General features: G+C 37.0%; 1 protein-coding gene across 4 annotated transcripts in view; it reads left to right on the forward strand.

The window, feature by feature from the left end:
• The window catches only part of Mtmr6 (Myotubularin related protein 6), a 175,961-nt gene that overhangs the window by 61,093 nt on the left and 91,675 nt on the right, over nt 1-23,193 (forward strand). The window contains exon 2 of one of the 4 annotated variants that reach the window (XM_083110393.1): nt 18,607-18,642. The exons of the other annotated variants lie outside the window; for them this stretch is intronic. The gene's annotated coding sequence lies outside the window, so the exon portion shown is untranslated. The remainder of the gene's footprint in view (nt 1-18,606; nt 18,643-23,193) is intronic. 4 annotated transcript variants of the gene reach the window in all.

Consider the following 23,193-nt stretch of genomic DNA (forward strand, 5'->3'; position numbering starts at 1 on the left):
GTATTTTTTCAATGCATTAGAAAGAGAACCGCAATATAGCAACAGCACTGATTGAACTGAAATTACTCGTACTCGTAATTACTCAAGAGGAAAATACGTTGAATTATAAGAATAAGATATTTTTTTAACATTGTTATTTAACGTCACTTTTCTGCCTCTATAAGATAATCGCGAAGATGAGGATGGTTAGATTAGATGAAATCAATGGACACTTACGAAGAAACAACATTCATGCCCAAGCCAGAACTCGAGCCCAGAACATTTGGTAACGTGATCATTAATTAATCCGCTACTTGAGACTGCTGATATTAGATTCATAAATGTGACCAATACCGAAAGAAGTTTGGCATTGTATCGTATGTAGTGTTTCACGTTGCTGCACTCTATACGTGGGGTAGTATATGGAATGGCGGTGTCAGATCGAACATTTTTAAATGAAAAATAATTGTAAAATTAGTTCACAATGATACAAAATCGTAAATTCTTTTCGTAATAAGCGTATGTTTGACATGAATATTTTTAAAATTTTATCAGTTGCTATTTACGATGAAAATATGGAATATGGCATTTGAGTTAAGGAATTATAAGTTCCTTGTTTTTTGTCTATTTTACGTGTAGCTCTGAGGCAATCATTAAAGTGCGAGAGTTTTTCAAGTATTGCATAATATTAAGAAGGTCTAATTTCAAGATCGTTGTGTCGTGTAAATTTATTCACCGATTCGAACGTTTTGTCGCGTACTTACTGCAATTTTCACGATGAATCTCTTAGGCTTAAAATCACGGTCTTTTTATGTTACACATTCCAACTCGTAGATATTGGTACTTTTAGAACTATTTCACGCTTATGTTGAACTCTGTGTGCACATGTTTCTCCTTACTTGTAAATAAATGGGATGTTATTAAATGTAAATATCAGTTGATTGAGAGAAAAATATCCGTTGTAAATGTGACATGACACATTCCTAAGAGGGCCTCCCCGATGGCGCAGTGGTAGCGTCGTCACATTGTAATCAAGGTGTCCCGGGGTCGATATTCGGTGGAGGCATATAGTGGTTCGGATCCCCGTTTAAACTGTAGGTCCAATCCCGATTAGCCTTTCTGTGCATAAAGTGGACTTAACAACGACAACATCCATTCCTAAGAAATACCATGAGATTTCTGAGTTATACTAGAAAAATATATTGTTAACAACAATCCTGGATTGACTAAAGCAGCCTGTTTGACAATTAAAGAATGAGTGTATACCTATGCTTAGAATAGCATTTCTGTAATTTCTCGCTATTTCTACCGCGGAGTGGTTAGCATAGGGCGCTACAAAGTCTAGGTTGTAATCCTACGTAAAGGTCGGGCTGTTTCCATTGTGCTTCTTCTTTCGTCAATTTGCCATGCATTCTGCGAATAATGCGAATAATCTAGATAAGTAGAAATGCGACGTATAAAATAATTGGAAATACGAAGACCTAATTCTTTTCACCCTGACAAATACGTAGTTATCTATAGCAATTGTTCATCAATTTCGGCTGGGCTACTCGTCTCATTTCACTGAATTCTAAGAAGGATTCAATGAAGAGGAAATTTCAATTCCTCTGAATTCAGGTAAAAGATTCAATCAAGGAAAATTTTCTATTTCTTTGAATTCCTGGAGAATGGGCATTTCTGCGAATTTTACATGGAAAATTATTAAAGAAAAATGTTCTTATCTGTCACGGTTTTCTATGATCATTTTCCCTTTATTAAATCGCAAATTGAAAAGAAAGCGAGCTACAACGTATCGACATATACACAAAAAAATTAGTAGCCAGCCTCCGTGGCGGAGTGGTTAGCGCATTGCTATGACGCTAGAAGTCTCTGTTTCGAAACCTTGCCATGGCATGGGTGTTCTTTGTGAGTGTCATCAGTAATCCTCATCTTCACGATTAGCCAAGAGTAGCAGAATCGCGAAGTACATTCAATCAAATCAATCAAATCACTCGAGCAAGAAAAAAATATTATCGAGAAACAAAATTTATGCTACAATAAATTTGAGCAATGTTTTACAAGGAAATATATTCTATTATGAGAATTTAGTAGGAATGGTTTCCGGAAATGGATTGTTTTTTTAGTTCGTTTTTATACATACCTGAGTTGATCTGAGAATGCGAGATGATTTGAACTAATAGATGAAAGAATGCAAACTAAGTTTCCTTTAACTGGGATCCTAAATCTGACACCTTGTTCTCCATTTCCTTATCCATAGAGCACGGAGTTCCACTCACGAAACAATGATAGATAATGAATTCGAAAATGTGTATCAGGCATTTTGTTTTCCACTGCTACTGACACTTTCCCTCGTGTCATAACTTTGAATAAAGTTTCCTATTCGTTTATTTTCCGACCCTACAAATACAAGTTTTTGGAATTTGTTACTGTAAATATATCAAATGCGTTTTATAAATGTAGGAAAGCATGACTATTGCATAATTTTCTTGTAGACTATTGTAAAATATTCCGTATTAAGTCTCAAATTCATGTTATTGTGTTCATATGAACTTTAGGTGCCAGGATATTCCTTAAAGAGGAACGTGGTTCCTGTAGCTCTTAAGTATCGTGTTTACACGTGGTGAATGAGATCATTGGGGGAAGGGGGGAGAGTAGTACCCTGGACAGTTTATATTTTGATTCCGTTGCTCCTGGCCTTGGTCATCTGAATACAGTATCGAACTGACCACTGTTACATTTCTTGTGGCAATTCTTAATTAAGTTCGGTTCAGTTGAGAACTACCTAATCTGTAGTTTATTGTAAAGTTCATCTAATTATGTGTTTGTATATGGTATTAAAGTTCTTGCTTAAAAAACGATGCACCCAATTATAAAATTTGAATACTTCGATTACTTTTCGTCGCGCCTGCCGTTGTTGATGATGTATGATGAGATGCAACTGCTGAACACCCATATCCTGTCCAGGCCAGAACTCGAACCCGGAATCTTCGATGGCGGCTGGTCCCTGTGGCAGAGTGGTTAGCACATCGCGCTAAGACGCCAGGGGTCCCGGGTTCGAATCCTGGCCTGGGCATGGATGTTTGTGAGTGTCCATTCATCAATTTCATCATATCATCACTCATTCTCAGCTTCGCAAATTAGTCAAATGTGTCACAAGAAGCGAAGTAAAATAAAGCAATTCATTCATTCATTCATTCATTCTTCGATGGCGAAATCACGAGTGGACCACTCGACGCGCTCGGCCACCGGGATGGCCTTAAGATTTGAATTATTTGCATAGCTTCGTGCATTAGCTATGCCATGTTTGGATGGTCTGGGAAAAAGATGAGGACTACGAAGCATAAAAGACATGTATTCAATCACAATAGTGTGTTTGTCTTCTTCGTCATCTCCTTAATTTACAGTGTTCATAAGGATCGCTGTTGAAAATAATTGATGGATGTAAAATCACGGTAGGGAAGATTTCCCTTGACAGTTTTTTCCCGGATTTCAGGATGTGATTTATTCAAGAGTCGTGCAGCGGGATTGTTAATGGCTTTGAACAGAAATTTAAATTGCGAAGAGGACTGAATAATTGAGCACTTACGCGCTATTTGGCGTTGCGGCTATGGAAATCAGGCAGAGTTGAAAGGCCGAAGGAGAGGTAGAGAGGTGCTTGTAATGTAATTGCTGCACCGGAGCAAGTTTCAGCTTATGCAGGTTGGTTCGGCCTATTGATTTTTAATGCGGGAAGGAGTTAACTGATCCTTGTCATTAAATATTTCGAAGATTGCATCAGTCAGGCAGAAATAAGTGATATAATGCTGGAAGCATTTAATTAATCCGCGAAATAGGATGCTAACTTTGGCTTTTCAGCAGTCTGGTGCAAGTAGTATATATTGTTGAAATTTGGATGCTGAGGTACATTGGAGGAATATTCCAATCTCTTTTTCTCCAAATAGTGATGTTTGTTAGCTCTGTGTTGGACAAAATGTTCCACTTTGTTTTCTTTCTCTCTTTGATAACACACTGCTTGGCTATTATTATTTTTCTTCAGTAAATACTTAGAAATCCGCCTTCGTTTGATCATACAGTAGTTGTAGTGTTACTTAGGTGTCAATGGCATGAATACATGTGTAATAGTAGTGGAGTAATAAATTGAATGTCGAGCATCTGGTCATCTTTGTAAGTGAACGGCTTATCACTATATTTACATATTTCGAAAAATTCGTAAATATATCAATAGAAATCTTAGTAGACATTTCTACCTTTCCTTTATTCGTCCCGTATTTGAGTATGGTGCTAGTCTTATTTTTGGTGTTAACATAACTCATCTGAAGCAACTTGAAACAATTCACAACAATTGCTTAAGAACGATTCATATGCACCCACAGGAAAACAATTCCCAACAATTGCACAACACCTACAACATACCTGCAGTCACTTCAAGAATACATTACATCTACTTCAATAAGGTATTCCACAGTCATCTCCATTGCATAATAGGCTTAAGCTCCGCTATGAGGTCAGTGCCCGATACACCATATTCTCCTTACTAGAGACCTAGTAATCCTCAAACCTTACAAAAGCAGATTTGGCTAGAAGTCATCGTACCTAGCAGCGTTAACCTGGAATTCACTCCCGACGATGTCAGTAGTATCAAAGCGCAGTTCTGCCGTCTTCTACGTTCACATGTCTATAAATTTTAACTCGCAGTCTATATTGTTTTCTGTGCTCTCTCTCCCCTCTCTCTATACATAGGCTATAAGTAATTAAAATTTTAATCTTTCCGCGAGCAGTGATTTTCATATTCACACCCACCCATCTTTAATTTCCGATTTCTTTTAAATATATATGCTATGTATGATACAATAGAATATTGTACAAATCATGTAAACATTTTAAATAGTCTTATTTTTCGTTAGACGTAGTTTTATTGTATAGGCATTTTTACTACATAGGGCCTCAAGCCATTACTTGTATTAATAATGAACTAAATGAAATATTAAGATAATAATAATAATAATAAATGCCGCGGAGGAGTGTGCCTGGGAATTAGTGCCTATTCTGTTGTAGAAGGCCTTTTTTCCAGAACCATTATACAGAAAACATTCAAGTTTTTTGCCTCCCAATCGGTACTGTACGTCGCCCTATTGTTCCATAATATGGACCGCCTCAATCAGCCAACCGTTTGCACAAAATTGCTGTACAATAAGAAATATACAAGTTCAAGATCAACTCGCAACGGACCACACGCGGTAAGTTAACAGGTTTCGTATTTTCAGTCCAGACCATTCGGCAGATTTCGAATCGTGCCTACGAACTAAATTCAACAATTGAAAAACAGAAACGAGAGGAAAATCTGACACATTACCACCTTGCATGAAGAGACCGATTAGCAGTGCAAAATTTAGCAACAATAATTAGAGCAGCTGGCAGCCCACTCTTCATCCAGACGGATGCATATATTATCAACACACAATGAAATTAACGCCGTGTTTCAACAGCAGCCACTCTGTGGGGAAATTATTACACGTTTTGAAGCGCCAGCTGACCGTAAATCGTTATGGGCACGATGGAGGATGTCCCGTTTGTTTCTGTGCATATTGATCAACGGTAGTTCAGGACATCCTTTCATTATCTTTGCTTTATGAGGTAGTGATTTCTCAATTGGAAGTAACAATTTGATCCGAGCAGGTGCAAAATTCACATTTTCTTTCTTTCTGGGTATCTGTAAATATATATGGGTTGACAGAGCTGCTAGATGATATATAATTATTATTTGACATTAGGCTATCGAGACACTAGTCATGAATAAAAATATCTGTGCTCCTCAGTATTAGTTTTCCTGAATATTGAGAAAACCTGTGCCAACCTCCTGTGCCAAGGATCCCTGGTTCGAATCCCGACCTGGGCATGGATGTTCTTTGTGAGTGTCCATTCATCACTTTCATCATATCACCATTCATCCTCATCGTCGCGATTAGCTAAAAGTGACCACAGAAGCGACGATAAATAACAAGAATCAAATCAAAATTAAAGAAGGTCATTTGAGAAATATAATCTGGGGCATTTTTGTGGTTATTTCTTGAATGTGTTTTCCAGCTTCTGCTTGAATTTTTAATAATGTACAGAATCCGAACATTAGTTTAATAGCGTTTAAGTAAAAACCAATAAATTTTAATGTTCATCATGCACCTGAACCTATTTTTTTCGGTTACATAATGCAAAGTGTCATCCCTCTGGACGATGCCCTTGTTTGTGAAAATTTGCTAACGTGCGAGTAAGATTTTTCACTAATACGTCTCGTGCGTGGCCGAACTGTTAGCACTCTTGCTATTGGTGCGACCGGTGCCTGCTTCGATCTCCGGTAGAAACCTCAAAATATCCGCGTTCGTACCCATCACCGTGAGGACAATTGAGGTGCTACTTAGAAAGTAGTGCCGGCCCCCATGGTGGAGTGCTTAGCACATCGCGCGACGACGCCAGGGGTCCCCGGTTCAATTCCTGGCCTAGGCTTGTAGGTTTCTGAGTGCCCATTCATCATATCATCACTCATCCCCATCTTCGCAAATTAGCCAAAAGTGGCACAAGAAGCGAAGTAAAATAAAGCAAGTCAATCAATCAATCAAGACTTAGAAAGTAGTAATAGCTCTCTGATGTAAAGTTCTAGATAACGGCAGAGATAGAATTGGCCGTGCGACCTCTAATCATCCACGTTAACAATGATTAGCTCTCAATGAGATGTTGCACCACATAGTTTAGTTTAGGTTAAAGCTAAAACAATGTTATTCGCGATCTGGAGCTACTTTAGGCTGATAGTACGTAGTCTTATAGAACACATCTCAATAGCTTCATAGTACCACGTTTAGTCGGTAAATAGGTCTGTATCTTTATTATTAACATTTTTTCAATGTTAAGTATCCATGAATTTATCGTTTTAGTACTAGCTGGTAATTGTATTTACGGTCGACGACGAATAAATGCAATTTAAATGTTAAATTTCGGACTTCTCTTTTCCGAAGAAGAGAGGTAGTGCACATTCTCAGCGTACACATGTTGTGTGACAGGACTTGCACACAACATACAGCATTTATATGTGATTAGAATTCTCTCATTACCTTGACCTGGTTTTTCTACCCACAGATAGACTATTCCGCAAAACGGCCCTCGCCCCTCAGACTCAGAAATCGATGTGATGAAGCGGCGCCCTGAACTTGGCACCCTTTCAAGTTTTCGGCAATTCTCTGCACAATGAACTTGATATGTATTCATCCCTTATAGATGATATTGTGTTATTCCGTATATGCGGCATCTGTTTTCTTGCTTGTTCTGCAGTGAAGTTGTTTTTAGATGATACCATGTTTTTATTTCTTATTGTCTGCCAGTTAGATTAACAGAGCTGAATGTGGCACCGGTCGGGGCATTATTCTTTGCGAATAACTCTGTTTTTTTGAAGGGCTTTATTTTATTATATCATCTTTATAAATGTCATGTGTTTTTATGAGGCAACTGATTTGGAATCATTTGATAATTCTATTCTCTATTCTAGTAACAGTGTCTAGTGTAAACATTATGGTATTTCAAGGTGATTTTTATTGTGCTGCAAGATATTAAATTGCAAACTGTTACATCTTAAATAGAATGTTGGATGTAGAGATGTGTCGATGTATGGTTGTTTCTGCACTTCTAAAACATTCGATAAAGATTTGCGATCTACCTAAATAAAACGGACATAACTGTTTTTATATTGATTGTTTTGAACGAGCGATTTAAGCACAGAAGTATTCACTTGCTCTCTTCAAGTACGTAAGCACACTGTTTGATTGTATGTATAATTTCCCAATTAAATTGTATTGAATCAAAGCACATATTCTAAAGAATGCTCTCACAGAATCTAAATCGATATCGTCTCCAAAAACTTTTTTTTAAATTTCTAGCAGAGATTAAATTACAATATTTTAGTAGAGAGTAATGAAAAAGAAAGAAAAACTCATGTCACTGTACAAGCTCGGAATTAGTTCTAAAGAGTCAGGGTTATTTTTTCCTTCTGGAAACCTGAAAGAGCCCCTGCAAAAAGCCGTGCTATTTGCATGGCGAAAATAATGAAAACGGGAGCAGGCACAAGCTTGCATCCGCATAAAAAGCGCTCTGATGCTGCACCTGGAATCATTCCTTCTCAAGACACGTTCTCCATTCATCACCCTTCCAGCTTGTTTCCAGGAGACGTGTTGATAACAAGATTTAGCGAGAGATCCGTGTTGCTACCTGCAGCGTGTTATTTCAGGAAGCCTGCAAAGGAGGGCCAGGTCGTGAAGGTTTGAAGTAGTTAGGAGAGGCTCTTCCAAGGGTTCCTTGAAGATGAGATCTTGTTGCGTGAATATTATCTTATCTGTGTTAATTCACGCTGCAGGAGAGTGTTCTTTTGCAAGTCTCAAACTCTCTTCGCGTGGCAGTGCATTTTTCAATCTCCAACGACTAATGGTAGCGTTGGAGACATGACACTAAACTAGGAGACTAGACGTTTTTTAAAATCTCACCCTTTCGAGTTCTTTCATTTTATGCACAAATAATCTAATCGGGACTTCGCGATTGGACCTACAGCTTAAAGTAGGATCCGAACAACTATGTGCCTCCATCGGGTATCGAACCCAGCACACCTTGATAACAAGGTTATGACTTTATTACTACGCCATCGGGGAAACCGACCTCTCTCATCTAACCTACTTGACAATGTATTTCTAACGGATATTGGACGCTAGATGAAGCATGTGAAACAGGGATGACAAGTGGACATTGGTTGCGAGACACTAATTGTCTACTAATCCACAACATTTAAAATTTTAAAACTGTAAACTTAGACGTCAAGATGAGATACATATGAAATAAGAGATTAGATATTGCGATTTAAGGGCTGCGCACAAAATATCCTTTAAGGGGGAACTAAAGGCAATTTTGCAGTAACTTTTCGATAATAGATGGCAGCACAGTTTGCCATGGCAACCGAGTGCCATGTTGCCAGATGTACGCGTGAATAGTAGGCACTATTTGTCTAGAAAGTTTATGCTTGTGTGATGGTGGCGTTAGAAGCAAAACTTCAAATATTAAACATTTTAAGGTCGTGTGTGTGACTGAAAACACCAGTACCGGCTCAAGTTTTTTTGAAACTAATGTGCGTAGTTAGGGACTGATAAATGTAGTATTGCAAGGTCATATCTTCTTCTCTCACTAGGCATGTATGTACACAGCGCCTAAACTTACACAAGTTTTCAAGATGGAAAGCTAGGGACAGAGAATATAAATGGCAAACAGCAAGAGACATCACTTTATGAAATGAGAGCTTGCCACGAGGTTGCTAACAATTCCAACATTAACGTTTGCGTCTGTGTATAGATTTAGAGGCAAAATTTAATAGTATAGCTATAGCCTAATATAAGCAAATAATCTAGTGATACCAATTCTATGCAAAAGACTAGATTAAAGTAATAGACTACACTTAGCGTTTATTTTATTTACGTCTCATTTCATGACTTCAACTTTATTAAAGTAATTTGGTATTCAGCAGTTTCAAAATTATTTGCAATTTGAATAAAAAATAAAACAATTTGTCATCAAATTTGCAATTAATATTTCACAGACTCACATTAGTTTGCATTTTATCGTCTCACAAAAAGTGTTGTAGTGGAGATTCTAACCGGGACCCTTTGTGTGGTGGGCAAGTATCATAGTCACTGGACCACACCATCTTTCATGTGCTTGCATGTCCCTATCCAATCAAGCACTCGCACTCAAGAAAAAAACTGAGCGAAATCACGGCAACAGTGTTTACTAAAATCTACACCACGGAGTACATTGCGACGAAACGCCACTTCAAAAATCATTAACGTAACAAGTACTTTCTGAAGGTACGAAATGTTTTAATTTTTTCACATAGTATTTCAATTGCTTGCGGCTACAGCCTGAAGTCGTTGTTTCACAACGAAATCTTCCTTACTAGTCATAAAGGGAAAAAAAATCACAGTATAGACAAAACTACCACTTCAGCGCCATCTGTACGCATCAGTTTGAACATGACGGAGACCTTATATTTTCTGTTATTTACTTAAATACCTTTAATCGTAACAAAATTATAAGGATTCGAGGTTCTAGTGAGTAAACCAACCTTTTATATCGGAAACTTTCTTCCTTACTGGATCTATATTGGTTGTATCGTTATCCAAATGAATTTGGGCCTATGCTTTAGTATGGCTTTAGAAGCCCCTTAAAATACCCCTTCACTTTACATTGTCACGTGTTGAAATGCTTATAATCTATACCATAATCACAGAAAGTCATTGGTGCTGCGAAGTTCAGCCTCTGGGTTCCAATCCAGGTTATGAATTTAATCAAATGTTCATTTATCCTTTATACTTATCGTTGCTGTAAAATTAGTACTGTACAGAAAGGATTATAAATAACCAAAATACAATACAGCGCGAGTCAAATTGGTCGGCCAAAGAAATGTAAGCTTTGCCCAGTTATCTACATATGATTCTGGGGAACTAATTGCTCCAAACTAACTATTTGAAGAGAACACATATCATTTACCTCATGTATATATAGCTTTTATACTATGCTACTCATAACCTATCTCTAACTTATTTTCAACAGGCCCTTTATAGCTAGCTCTGCAACCAGCAGAACATAACCTGTTCTATTATACTGCGTTAAAAAGATCCACGATGGATATGTAAAATTTCACTACGTTCAAATGCGTAAGAATTAGTCACTAAAAGGAGCGACCTTATTTGTGAAGATAAGCGGCAAATTAAAAATTACACTGGTGTAAAGTACATACTACAGGTTACGTAGGACCTCACGATCCAATAATCAATATCACTTGCTTAATTAATTTTGTGCTGATTTATCTTTCTTATATTTTCGAAACTCGCCACATTCATGAACTTCGGAAAATGTAATTTTTGGTATTCATGGTGTTTCTGTTTGCCGGTTGTATTACTAAAGTCGATTCATTAATTGACTGTTTTCAGTTCTGAATCAATTATAAAATTAATAATTCCTTTATTTTTACGATTTTAGCCAATATGATTGTTGTATTAGCTAAATGAATTTCTAGGACGGATAACTGAAAATAAGACACCCTACGTGTGGCCGAAATGCATATTTACAGAGTTACCGTCACGGAAAGTGCTGTCGAATGTAATAAATATGACGACAGCGAAGAAAGCAAGGCACAGCAATGCTTTATCATGCAAGGTACAGAGGAGCATGTAAAGAGGCTGTTCTTTTCAATGAAGCTGATAAATAAAAGCTAGGGACAGTTATTTTCCCATGGGATAGTAGCGACACAAGCTTTCCGTCGCATTCACCACACTCCATTGGAAATTATCATCCACTTCTGTGGATTTTGCTTCCCGTAGTATCCATCCCTAAGATATTGTACAACTTTTCACACCTTATATGTATACATCCATACATATGTATAAGATACACAGTCTGGAGAAATTTATCATTATTATGGAATAATTTAAAAACGGCAAAATTCTCTCAATTTATACCCAAAACCCAAATAACAGTAAGAAATCATACGGTAATATACCGTACAATATTGTCTGCCAGCAAGGGTTGTAAGTAGTGGGCATTTTAGGGAGCGTTTCAATAATTCCATAACTCTAAAAATCGTTATATATCTGGAACCTTAGTTGCAACTATAACTTCGCTCGTACTGTAAACACATTTTTACGAATTTGTAAATAGTTTCTCCGATTTTTGCCTTGTTGGCATGTAGTTAAATTAGAACCTGAAACTTTGTTTTCCTAATGAAAAAATTCCGAGCGGATCTGGTGAAGCGTGAGAGTGATCGAGCTTGTTCAACTAGAAAAGCGGATAGAGTTTCACTTAGCCGTTGATGCGGTTCTCTGTATTGTGATACACTAGAGGCAAGGTATTCAGTAAATTTTTTGATGGAATTAAACTCTTCCATTACTCCAGACCATTGAGGTTTCTAAATACTTCGTGTGTTCGAATGTGTACATTGGGAGTTAGTTGGAAAAAGCTATGCTTAACAGCGATGAGCTCTAGGGATGGTAATGAATAACTTGTCTCAGACTGGTATGTAATGAGGCATATAGATGAATCACGTTAGATTTTGACGGATAATTCGGGACAATTTATGCTCTACTAAACTAGTAATTAGCGGATCTTTCAGTTAGTTTTTGTGGTATCCACAGGTCACTGACTTTCGTAGAACTTGATCGAAATCATTCGTATTGGATCGAGTTGACGTTTAATAGGACTTATTCTCAATGACAGTTTTCTGTAACTGTAGTAGTTTACGATTTATCGATAGGTCACTTGGATCGATATTGATTCAAAATGAGGAATGGAAGTACTAATAGAGTAATAAATTTTGCATTATTGTGGACAACGAGTGCATGCTTAAAAAATGGTGTGGCACTCACTCTCTCGCTCTTTCTCTTCTCTCTCTCTCTCTCTCTCTCTCTCTCTCTCTCTCTCCCTCCCTCCCCCCCCCACACACACATATACTATATATATACATATCAAAATAATGGTAATTTCACTACTTTTTTACTGGATGGGTCATTCAATGGCATGACCTTTATGTCATGGATTATATCTAGGTAAGTGTACTTCATCGCAGGACGAGAAAAATACAGATTTTTTAGTTTTGGGACTTTCCATTTCCTATTTTATGAATCATAAAGTTTGTGGAAAAAATTACAAAGAAGGTGTTTAAGTTCACCCACTCAAAACTAAGTGAAACTATCACATATCGTTGGTATGGTACACACAAGGATTCACATAAATTATTGTTTCACAACTTACACGTTGGCGAGATACAGAGGTTACAAATACACGTTGGCGAGATACAGAGGTTACAAAATAGTAAATGCCCCTGAAGATAGGCATTTACTTATGCATTAGAGAACGGAGGTGGAGATAAATATGAAAGCTTCTTTGAGGCAAGAAGAATGGAAAGAGCATGGTGGCAGTCAGAGCCGAATTGATTGATTTCCAAAAGTTGTGACCTTAATAATCTAACGGCAAAATGTGTTTCTAACTTCAATTTTAATGCTTGTGAAGTCCACTTTATCGACAGTTTCTGTTGTGCTACCATGCGTCAGTCTTCGCAATGTATGTGACCATACAAAATGCAGTCTCACTGAACATGATCATAACATGATCATAATATTACACAGTGCTGAACACAATAATTTCTGTCACACCGGTCACTTGTGAGAAATGTAATGTCACCGCATTCCATTTCATCGCAAAATTAATATCTGGCACCTTGTCAAATGTAATACGAGTTTCGTTGATAGGCTTAGCGCAGCATTTGTTGATATTTATTTCGTAGAGGATAACAAATTATGTACACGAGAATCATCTGTATAATGAAAATCCTGTCATGAAGTTTATCGACACTCTCTGCCTGACATGTGATGCATTTCTCCAGATGCCTTGCGAATAATTTATATTGTCATAAGTAATACACGTGGACGTATCAAGAGTTTTTTGCATACTCGAGGTCCCAAAATGTTTTTTTTTAAGTCTTCCTTCCATCGGAGATAGTTCGACATTCTGCACCTCTGCATCGGCAGAGTACTTAATTTGCAGTATTTTCTTAACGTTTCATATATTTATTAGTGAATTAACTCACAAGCCTTACTTGTAAGAAATCATCACCGATGAACTTTTAAATGGGAGTTTGGTGTCATTTGAAATATTCGTTCATGAGAGGAAAAGAGAATTCTATACACAGAGTAAAAAAAAATCAGCATTGTCTAAAATTCTCTCCAAAATCGCAAACATTTGTTTCATTGAGGCCACACTGCATATCTGTATATTAAAAATGAATAAACAAACCCACGAAGGGGTTATGATTTATTGTTGTTGGGCGATATTGATCCATCTTTCGTGGGTGGATACTATTCCACGCAGACAGAGAAAGAGCTACAGACGTTTACGAATGCTGTGCACGTTTCACCTTCAGTCTCCGTCGGTTTCAGTTTGAATTCAAGCAGTACGATGGGATGGTTGCTGATTTTCTGCATTGCTAAATGTTTACCAGAGTTTGCATGTCAAAGTTTGCGGATCTATAAATGTTGAATATCTGAATACTTGCTTGAATTTCTAAAGTCGTTTTCACGTTCAGAAGAGACAACGGCGCTTATGGAGAAACCGCACAGTGTTGCCAATACAGCGCTAGCTCATGTCGCCGGGAAATTATGACCTTCCTTCACAATGAAGGTGTTACGTATTTTGTATATATAATGATAATTATATGTAAATATTAATATTATACTGTGAACGTTACAGTTACCCTTTTTTACAATGATCCATTGCGATCACTACACACGCGAGTGTAATGCACGAATATGACACTTCAGAAATCACTTAAAAAAGTAAAAATCACTGAACGCTCACACAACTGAAAACACTTTTTCGAGAGAGGAAAAAAGTCTAAACAGACCAAAGCAGATCTCTCACTCAAGTAAGGGAAACCTGGCACATGGGTTAGATTCAAGTTGCAACCCAAACAAACAAATGAGTTATGGCCCACGTGAACTGATAAGACGTGAATGACTCGAGCAAGGCATGTCATATTTCTATCTTGAAGCCCCATATTTTGTCACGTGTTGGAAAGCCTTTCAAAGGTTAATATGGTGTCTATGAATTTATGTGTAGGTTGGAAACTGAAAGGTGATCTTCATTTCAGTATTAATGTCGACAGTAATGTAAACAAAAACAACGTGTATTTGCGACAGCACTAATGTTGCTCACAACAGCAGCATTGGAAATAATTGTCAATTATTAAATTTAAGTAATTTCAATTCTATTATAACAAACTGCATGAAATTCATATTTTTACTGAATGGAAATAAAATAACAACTCGAAAACTTGGTGGTGATTAGCCGGAATGCTGCGGTGAGCCAGCTCAAGATGGCCAGACAACGTCTCCTTACTTCGCGCACGGTTCGGGTTAAAAAGAAACTCCAAATGCATGGAAGTAATATTTCTGGGAACCTTTGAGTGGTTATAAAAAATAATTTCATTATTTTCTCCACAACTTTGTCGCTGGAAGTTTTTACTTGGAATTACAGAACAAAAAATGGCCAGCGACGACATTTTCTACTGCACGAATATAAAAAATTTCCACATACTTTATTTGAATATTTTTTAATACAAATATGCTTTACAGTATTGATAAATTCTGAGTACCACCGTCACCTATAACAATTAAAAAACAGTGTCAATTATTTTAATAATGAATGCTTCAATTTTACGGCATGTTTCAACGTTAGGAATGAAAACAATGTAAAAATTGTGTTTTCACAGAAAATTTGCTTTTTTAATTTATCTAAAATTATGTATGCAAGTTACCAGTTTTTTGTGTTCACCATCGTATTCTCTACAAAATTTCCTGCAAAACTGCAGGTACCGATTTTACTTAAGCTTAATTTGTAAATCCAGAAATTTCACAAGAGCGCGCTCGTATTTCCCATAAGAAAAGCATTGCCCATAAGAGCCCATTGTGTCTTCTGAACGTGAAGACGACTTTAGCAATATTCGAACTTTCCTTCATTTCGAGGGCAACTCATATTTTTTGTTTGCTTTTTCATTTTTCTTTAGTGTATATTTTTAATTTGTAAATCCCGCTCGGGCTTGGTTGTTTGTGAATGTCCATTCATCCATTTCATCACTCATCCCCATCTTCGAAAATTAGCCAAGAGGCACAAAACGCGAAGTAAAATAAACAAAATCAATCAATCAATCGAAATAATCCATTGCAACATTCGCTTTCTCTCATTGATGAAATTTCAGTAACGTTGTCTTCAGAAACTCACGGTATTACTAAAATTGTGTCCGATAAGCTCAGTCAGGTATTACTGAAAAATCCCGGTTACAAAACACTGTGTCAAATTTATAAAAATATTTCTGGTGAAGAAACAGACATTGAAGAGGAATTCACCGAAGAACAACTGTGGTGTTTTTCACATGCGCCTGTGATGTCAGGCTACGTGGAAAGAACATTTTCACTGTACAAATCATTCTTCACTGACAGAGACAGGAGCTTCACACAAGAAAATCTCAGGATGACCTTCCTTACATACCGTAACAGCTTTGAAGAAGAGATCTAATAAACAAATGTTTTTTCAGATTTTCCTTTTTTTATGCTTATTTTGGTGCTTATTTTTGTCATTTTTTGTGCTTATTAACTTGCTTATTTTACTGTTTGATTCTGCTTATAAATCCGGGCCCTAGTTATAAAATATTCTTCATTAGTCCATTTGTCAGTTCGAATCAATAATCGAAGTGATCGATGATAATTATTGTTGATTGCTAGTAATTCGTACAGAGATAAAGTTATGTCCAAATCAACCTGATTGGTGAATTTGTTCGAGAACCCGTAACCAATGAAATGTAGAGTACAATTAACGCTGTATCAACCTGTTTATTTCTGTTGCCATGTTTCTCCGTTGTACTAAACAGACAGAGTGCCTTCCATACAACACATTCACCGAAAATGTTTTTGCTCATATTTTCATACCAAAAGTGAATAAAAACCCACCCACGTTTGTATTGCTGCACTAGTCATTGGAATCTATCTACGGCTAAAAAACTTATGGACAAGTTACTGAATATCATAAATACATTTAAAGGCCTGGGAAAGTCGTCAGGAAATGTTAAATATGGTTGTGTGTGCAGTGAATATGCATTTTTCGTGCATTTTAAAAATCCTAATTTGATAGAACGGCAAGTAGTTAACCCATCTAGGTGGGTTTATGTGGTCTACTTTCGATCTCGCGACCGAAGTTCCAGGGTTCTAATCCCGGCCTGAATATGGACGTGTTTGTGAATGCCCCTTCATGAATTACTACATGTAATTATCATTCACCCTTATCGTCGCGATTAGCCAAAATGGTAGAAAAGCGACGCTAAATAAAAAAGCTGCAAGTAACAAACATTTTTAACAATACCATATTCCTTGTAACTGGAACCATTGGTTTGCCTTTTAGCCCAGTAAAAGGTTACTGTAAACAAAGTTAAAGATTTGAAAAATGCTTGAAAAATATGTAAATGTCGGGGAATTTGTTTTGGTAAAATTGATGGGAACCCAGTGTACTTCACTTTGTTTTCCCAACATACATACAAGACTTCAAAGTGGCAGGCACACGCCCATCACAAATCCCTCGCACAAGTACATAAGCATAATAGAGTTTCAATTTGCTGTCCAACAGAGACGCGCTAGATGAACAACCCGGAGCAGGGAGAAATTAATTCACTGGTAAAATCGATGTTGGACTTTCACACAGCTCTTGGTTATTTAAATCCTTGCCACAAAGCAAATCAACGTCATAGGGGGCTGTTATCGGACAGGTGCTTGCAGTCACAATCCTGTGCCAGGTCAATATTTGTGCTTTATTTCAAGAGAGCTGCTGCCAGCCTTTTGTAAAGGGAGAACACGCCCCTGATTGCAGCAGGAACTCGTGTTTTACTTGCATTGAAGCGCTTGCTGGTTTTGGAGTTCTAAATATGGAGAAAATGAAAAAAACAAAATAACCGCCATACCCGTTAAATATTTGATGTAATGCGTTATTAGAGAGAGAGATAAGAGATAGATAGAGATATTGATATTTTTGGCGGGGACAAAATCATTCTTCAGAACAACTACATTGAATTCCACTGACCCTTTGCTTCCGAATCGAATATTGATCTGAAGTTACCTATAGAAACCAAAGAAAAATGCGAGCAATATCACTGGAAATGAAATAGATCTTAATCTCGAAAATACGAGAAGTAATTTGTAAGCACCTCACATTTTCCATACTTCATAATAGAATGCTCGCCGTTGGATTACTGCTCTACTTTACTCATATTTCAAGTTTTTTTTCGAATTATCTCGCATGGTTTTTCTCGCTTGCAGGATTTCCTCAAGGCTGCAACTCCCTTAATATATATTTCTGAACATGTTATACAAAGTTTATTCATTGTTTTCAACTACTTAATCCATTTTTTGGGCCGCCATCTGCAAATTATGTTTCACTCTGTATAGCGAAGTATATAATTAGCAGGAATGTAAGCTATTAGATTACGTATGTTGTATGCACTTGTATTGTTGAAACCTGTGTGTAATTATTGGATATTTCAGGACAAACATTTTCTGTACGGATAGAAAAATAACGTTCTAAGATGTAACACGGTGCAAAGTAGAATTCTAAACTTAATGGATTCGCTTTAATAATTAATGTCATGTAGGTGATTTGTTGCATCTTTAGTTCGTAGCAAAAGTCAACTTTCCTTCCCCCCCTTTTTTTGTTAAATATCAGGTGCTATTGCTTTCTCTCATATAGTGGTTGGAATTTTCTCTGTATTTCACACACACATTTCCTACTACAACCCCATAATGAATATCTTTGGTGAACTGGTTGGATGGAATAGTTTTGTCGCTCGAATCAAATATGTTTCACATTACAAATAAATATAATTTTTTTCCTGTTCGTATGATACTAAAGCTTCGCTCTCAGTTTAGAACTTTTTGTATTAATTAATGAACTTATTTCTCTGTTAGCGTAGTGAATATGTAATCATGATACTTAGGGCAGTTTCTTGTCTCTTTACAGGTATGTATTACTTTGAGGGACCCACATTAGTAATAAGTGAGTATAAATTCTCCTTTGTTGCATGTCATTGTGTGACCGTCAAAAAGTGACGGCGGTTGCAGTTATATGTCGTTTTGTGTATTTATATCTCCAAAATGTTTCATGACATACAGTGTCGTATATTTCTGAACAGTGAAATATACTTTCGAGCGGATGTTTAGAAATTAATGTCAATAGAGCGTGGATTCTCATAGCTAAATACGTAGGTTGTTTATTTTTTCAGCAAATAAAATGATTACAAATGATTTTTAAATGGCTTAATATTTTGTTGTATTAGAATCAAAGTATTTAAATTATGTTGCGACACAGACAAATACGTTGCACTTATTTCAGTTTGTACCAAGTTCAATTTCTTAGATATGAATTTATCAGTGTAATTTTGATGAATCCAGTGAATCACTGTAGAATATGTACGTACATGTCAAAAATTATGTTTGTATTGTTAAACAAATATGTTCCTGGTGAAACTTAGCGATCGAATAATTTATCTTGCCCAGTAGAATTATGCAATTCATAGCTATTCGTAGAGAGTGAAGGGGAGGGGGAGGGAGAAGAAAGGGGGTCGGGTTAAGTCTGGCGTTTGACGTTCAGGCGTGTCCCAGGCTATTGGTCTCTCGTCAGTCAAGAAAAGTGGAAAATGCTTCTTCATATTCATGTCTACTTGTCGTTTCGTAGGAGATTGCGAAAATGCCGTAAAGGAACTCCGAAAGGGTGTTCATTTTTGTAAATAAATTTACAAATATGTTTTCTTTTTAGGAATCCTGAAACATATTTAGTGAACCATATTCCCAAGCAGTTTGCTTCGTTTAATAATACAATGTTCATTTTAACTTGGATTCATGCGATCACCTGTACTTACACTACCTCGGCTGCCTAGAGCATTGAGTGGTCGAGTCACTACCGAAGGTCCCGTGTTTGAGTCAGATCTGGGCGTGAACATTAATTTGTGTTTGTGTCTACATTAATTTCTTCCAATCACCATTCTAAGCACCACCCTAAAGAAACGGTAAAGTGACGTAAAATAAGAAAATTGGAAATACAAAGCTTTGATCCTCATGTGTCGACACGATTGCATTACTTCGTACCTCGATTGTGTTTATTGATTAAAATGAGAATGAGTGGCATTTGCGAAAGACACAGTGCGACCTCGACCCATATTTGAAGCCCGGATATCAACTCGATTCCACACACAATGGTAATTGTAGTCTCTTATGTAAAACAAACTTCGTTCGTTACGAAGTGAGTATTCACTGTCCGCTAGCAAGCCACTCACGTCCAGCCTGAATGTGCGGACTTTGGAAAACCCAGGAGGAATCCATTGGAACTCCTGTTATGTGTTTGAAGTTGAAGGCGGATGTTCGGCGCCAAAATCGATTTCGTCGAAGGGGACCGTCAGCCCGCCCAGCAAATTTCCCAACTCACAGTTGGATCGTCCTGTGTGGGGAATGATCTCTAGCTGGTGGCTACGTTCGCTTTTTACGGTTTTCGACGACGGTTACTTTCAGTGCTAGATAGTTTTGGTTACCTGAACCATGCACTTCGAACTGGAAGTGGAAAAAATTTACTAGCTTCGCTCAAATAGTCTTGGCTCTTTAAATGTGCTGTAACAAAATCTCCAGGGGTTTGAACAAATTGTAAAAATAATTTACAACGTTGTCATGCCTTTAAATGTGGTTGTAAATGTTGACCATGAATATTTCTACATAGGGAAATTCGAGGAGAGGTACCCCACATAAGGACAATTGGTTGAAAAACCTAAATTTTTGAGTCTACTAGCTGGATTTATTTTTATCCCAACCTTAATTTAGTCAATGGAACATGTTATAATTTCTGTAAATGAAATATAACCTGAAATTTGATCCTTTTCTTAAAACAATGTGAGATGCCACATTGCAGAAGGAGTGATTCCCCACACAATAAATATTGTTTAAAGTTAAACAAATTTAGTTTAAAAAATGGCGTATTGTTGAATGAAATGCAAAATATTTTAAAATCATTACATGATATATATACCTAAGAGAAAATTCAAAAATTTATCAACAAATTAGTTTTTTAATATAAAATGGAAAATGTTTCCTAAGTACTTATTCATTTTTCTCTCATGCTTATTAATGGGGTATTTCTCCCTTTGTCTCACAAATATTACACCACCACACAACGTGCATGTACTTCTGACAGTCTACTCTGGATATTGCCTTTTTCCAATCTTCCCAGCATTCCAAACACTTGAATTTCCTTCCGACTTGCGAGTCAACGTTTTCTTCATCAGATAAGAATTCCAGAGCATAGGTTCTTAGTTACTCTGTAATTTCTTAGATTTTACAGTTATTCTTTTAAAGTAAATTGGGAATAAAAGAAGATGGGACATCTCTCATCACATGAAATTAATGGGGCATCTCTTGTTTCTCTAAAACGGGGCCATCTGTTCTTTTATCTAACGAGAGGTGCCCTCTCTGTCGTGCTCGTTGAAAAGACGACATGGCCGTGAAAGCATATGAAGCCATTTCTTTCTACGTTTCTTGCACCATTTATCATAAAACGAGGCTAAATTTACTATTATTTCAGGAGCACATCTGCTTTTAGAAAGTAGGTATTTTACTCTTGAGGTACAAAAGTGATGGAATTTGCTTTTTCCCTAGATTGTTTCAGGTTAAGGTGTGCGAACAAATAGCGTATTCTCGCAGAAACTCGTTGAATTACAGCACGTGGGTCATCTCTTCTCGAATGACCATATAGAACGATGTTTTTATACAATTCTTACAAGTTTAGTAAATTCTGTATAGGTAATCTTCGTCGTGGATACAAACGGTACGTGTATCTGTGGTTCGAGTGCAATTTTAAACTTTGGGTCAAGTCTGAATCCCAGTAGAATGAAGCAAAAAATTTGCCAAAATGTCCTCAGTACTTAACACTACCATGGAAGAGGCACAAAGGAAGATGTGGAGATAAGAGCCCAGTTTCATCTTGACCGTGGACGAAGAGGGTGTAATAAGCATTTGCCTCCGGCCGCATTTAGTGTTCAAGGTGCAGAAAGTGCTTCTCAGATCACCGTGAACAACGCAGCCAAAAGAGAAGCCCACCACATCATCCAAGAATAGAACCCAGATTCCTAAGGTAGTCGGACGTATGTACCAGATATTTTTGAAGCAGACATGGGGCACACACTAAAGATAGGCGAGATTCATAATAAACTTCATGGTTTTGTAATACATCTTCAGAATGTGATTGTGCATTATGGTTAACAGTACAACATCCATTAGATTCCACACAAAGTAAACTGTTATTTAACACAGTATGCCGAGTATCAAATATGGAGAATCAGTTTTCTCTTTCTTTGAATGCTTAACTTTTTCGGTGTACTTAGCTACGCAAGGCATGATCTTTAGGACAAGACTGTGCTGCTACACATTGTAGAACGTGGTCAACGTACATAATAAGTCTCAGTATTTGTGTTCTCAGTGATGGTTCTTAATACTTTGATAAAATAATATCCGCTAAAATTAGAATGAATGAAGAAGATCCATCACTGTGAGAAGGACTTATTGAGGCTGATGGGTCTTACATGCTCCGTCGCGCCAAGGTGAGGAAGAAGGAATCACAAGATATTCTCGATGATGGGGCATTGTTCCTAGAACACGTGACTTGGAGATAGATGCAGTGGTCCACACCATATTTCTCTTGTCGTTTTTTTGCCTCCAGTTTCTCCCTTCGGCTCCTGGCCGGAATTCGCATTAAGCTTACACAACTTTCCTTCCCACCGTCCCAATCGATACGGACTTGGAAGACGTTAGTAAGGGGAGGGTTATTTTTCCGAAGGATTTGTCTCCTTGTAAGTTTCATCCCTCACAACGTTAGGCTATGCTTTAGATCGATTCTTCACTGTTCGACAGTGATCGCAGAAGTTAAGATAAATCGCCGAGAACAGCCAGACTGTGAAGTTTTTATTTAAAGTTGTGAACGCAGATATAGGTACAGAAACTCATGAATTGTACTTGTATTTTATGCACATTAAAGTATAAATTCATAGCATAACACATTTCCTTCTCTGCATTAAATCGTGGTTAATTCATATAACGCATAAAAGAATACCATACATATACCCTTCAAAATTACCAAACCACAATAAAAAATACAAATTCACGTACATAATACCGTAACAAACATTATTCATTGTTGTTAAATATAGGTTTATTAGTCATTTTTCAATAAACTGAAACTAGGAACGAATGAACGAAGAAATCTAAATTGTATACGATTCTCTTACCTAGCGTATGTTTCTGCATTCGAATTAATGAAAAGAAAAATCGCTCTCTCTTATTATTGTTGTTGCAGAAATTATTAAAGAAGTTCTTTCAAAGATATATTGTCAACATTTAATATACCAAACATTATAGAATAAAATAGCTGATCACCTATTGCCCCACTCTTCATTTCCACCCGCCTTTGCTAAATAATGTGAGAGTGAATAATTTAAACAAACTTTAACGGAATAGAGGAAATTCTTCTCTACCAGTCCATTCTGTGCAAAAACATTTCAATTAATAGGAA

The sequence above is a fragment of the Lepisma saccharinum genome, chromosome 1 (genome assembly GCF_977018435.1).
Source record: "Lepisma saccharinum chromosome 1, izLepSacc3.1, whole genome shotgun sequence".
In the NCBI taxonomy this organism is placed as follows: Eukaryota; Metazoa; Arthropoda; class Insecta; order Zygentoma; family Lepismatidae; genus Lepisma; species Lepisma saccharinum.